The sequence below is a fragment of the Alligator mississippiensis genome, chromosome 2, assembly GCF_030867095.1.
Source record: "Alligator mississippiensis isolate rAllMis1 chromosome 2, rAllMis1, whole genome shotgun sequence".
NCBI lineage: Eukaryota > Metazoa > Chordata > Crocodylia > Alligatoridae > Alligator > Alligator mississippiensis.
This window is the reverse complement of record NC_081825.1, coordinates 11,729,878-11,732,587: the sequence shown is the minus strand read 5'-3', so window position 1 is coordinate 11,732,587 and position 2,710 is coordinate 11,729,878. Positions and strand designations below refer to the sequence as shown.

At 40.6% G+C, this 2,710-nt stretch overlaps 1 non-coding gene across 1 annotated transcript; it reads right to left on the bottom strand.

The window, feature by feature from the left end:
- Nucleotides 1-275: 275 nt before the first annotated feature.
- Nucleotides 276-347, bottom strand: TRNAC-GCA (transfer RNA cysteine (anticodon GCA)). The gene has a single exon. It is a non-coding gene; the product is annotated as a tRNA-Cys (tRNA).
- Nucleotides 348-2,710: the final 2,363 nt, after the last annotated feature.

Here is a 2,710-nt window from a genome sequence, read left to right as displayed (position 1 = left end):
TCCAAGGACCGAGCCCTGCGGGACTCCACTGCCCACGCCCTTCCAGGTCGAAACCGACCCATCTACCACGACTCTCTGGGTGTGACCCTCCAACCAATTCGCCACCCACTGGACTGTGTAGTCATCCAAGTCATAGCCTCTTAATTTGTTCACCAGGTGTTTCATCATAAAAAGAGACTAGATTAGTCAGGCACGATCTGCCTGCTACAAACCCGTGCTGGTTTCCCCTTAGCATAATTTGTCCTGCCGGGCTCTCGCAAATGTGAGCCAAAACAAGGGGGCACCTGGATTTGAACCAGGGACCTCTTGATCTGCAGTCAAATGCTCTACCACTGAGCTATACCCCCTTCCTTGTAAAGATACAGGTCCTGGCACTAATAAACACTGTTCGTGGTCTATGATCATGTGGCTTAAAGTAAGCCACATGCTTGTAGACTAAGTGGGGTAAATGTTTTTTATGTAGCTTGATTCCCCCATCTCCTGTTTTCCTTTTTTTTCAAAGATGGATGTTGTTACTCCTAACTGTGTCTTGATGGCTACAGCACCATGCTGGGAGGGTAGAGACAGACAGATTCACATCCCCTCTAGGGGAAGGAGAATGTAGACTTTGGGTGTTCTGCATCTTAGGGAAGAGCCCTAAGCACTAGATATTGGGCTAAAACATGAGAAGGCTGGCTTCCTCTTCCTCTGACATCTAATACCCTACACTCAACCAGGGTGCCTTACACTCACCAAAGGTAGGTGCCTGCAGAGCTGAATGTATGTTTGACAATAACACAGCCAACTACATGTTCAGTAGCCACGCGGATGCTTACGTGTCATTACTGCACATGGAATAGGATTTCAAACTATTCTAAGTGGCCAAAAACAGCAGTTATAAAGATAGAAAACTGTCATTTGAGAATATAAAGTGATTTTTTTTTTCCCAAGAGGTGTGCCTTCCAGGGTGATGTGTCTAGATTTGTAAAACCATCACTTAGTAATCTTTATTTGCACAGATACATACACGTGGCCTCTTAAATGTTATTGCTTAATTTAATTATGTATACAGAGGTCTCTGTTGAATGAATATCTCTAACTTTTAAAATAACTAAGTGTAAGAAGAAGACCCTGTCAACATTAATGCAGGATTAATTGAGAGGGTTGTAAGATTAGGCCTGCAAAAGTCAGGGAGTTCAGAACTGAGAAAGGAGAGATGTATGGAGTAATAGGAATAATGTATCTTTATCCAACCATACTCCCCCTGTTCTCACAAGTTTTGGGTGTTTTAATAATGCTATGTTTAGAACCAGTTGAGTTTTTCTAATCTCTCAAAGATGACATAGCAAAACCAAACCAGTCCCTGGGTTTTCTGTAGGCCTGTTCTCTGTGTCCTTAGGATTCTGAGACTAAATGTTATTCTGGATAAGTACTTTATCTTTACAAGATTAAAGTACTATTCCACAGCTTTCCTATGTGAACGGTACTTTAACCTTGTAGAGATGCCCTACATCTACAATAGCCCTGGAAAATTTCATGAGCACACTTGAAACGTAGACTTTAGACCCTGGGAAGGGATAATTAAGTCCAGCGTAGTGCAGGGGGCTGGACCAGATAACCTCATGAAGTCCCTTGTGGCCCTAATTTCCTATGATCCCATGATCCTATGAACTTTCTAAGTTTTTAAAATCAAAGAGGCAAATCTCATATTGGTCTCTTAAATAAGTAGATCTGATTTTGTTGGCAGAAAAATGCTATTACAGCTATATTATTATTTATACTATATTATTATAGCATAAATAATGCTATAACAATATCTGTATTTTGCTTCCACCAGATTAAACCAGGGTAGTAATTCTACACTATAATGTTTGGGTTTGCACATCTACTGAATTAGAACTTTTTGTCAAATTTAAATGATATTTTAAATCTTTTCTTTTTCTTTTTGTTCATTCACCATCTTCTCCTTCAAGTTCTGATCTTACAGGGTTCTTTGCTAAATATTCTCACATACCAAATAATTTATGATTTGCTTGTCCTTGTTCAGCTGAAATACACTTCATCTACAGACTTTTCTCAGGTGATCTGCCAAAGGCCAAAAAGAAGATTTTCAAAGTCAGAGATGGCTCTGAGGTATCTAATTGACACTAATTTTTGATGGGAATTAAAGACCTAAATGCCACTAATGCCTTTGCAAATTCCCCCTGAATATTCAGCTGCTGCAGGAAATGGTTCTGAACTTTAATGTCTGTATCTGATTTTAGTCTCCTTCTATCTAAGGAGTTTCTGCTACCACTTTCACAACAGTATATGCATCCTTTCTGTGTACAATAGACTGGGTATAGTAAAGGGCCAGGTATTTCCATTTAATGTTCAAACCGAAATAGGGGTCTCGTCCCAAGAGGAGAATCCAAATAGAAAGGTTTAAGCACCCCAGATCCCTATACAATTAAATGTTTTCAAAAGGATGCCCAGGGCATGTAGGCACTGAGCAAGGGGGCACCTAAACAAACCAAAGAGAAACAGTAAGCCCTGGCTGATAACTGAACTTCCAGCGATCTTGGAACGTAGGTACCTCACTCATTGCTGCACGTGATTAAGTGCTTCTGTTAACTTTGAATCCAGGGCATATCATCCTCTTCTGATGGTCAGGACTTACCAGACCAGCAGTGGTGGTGTCAAGGCTGGTGTCTATTTTTTTCATAAATGCCTACTGGTTAGAGTACTCCCA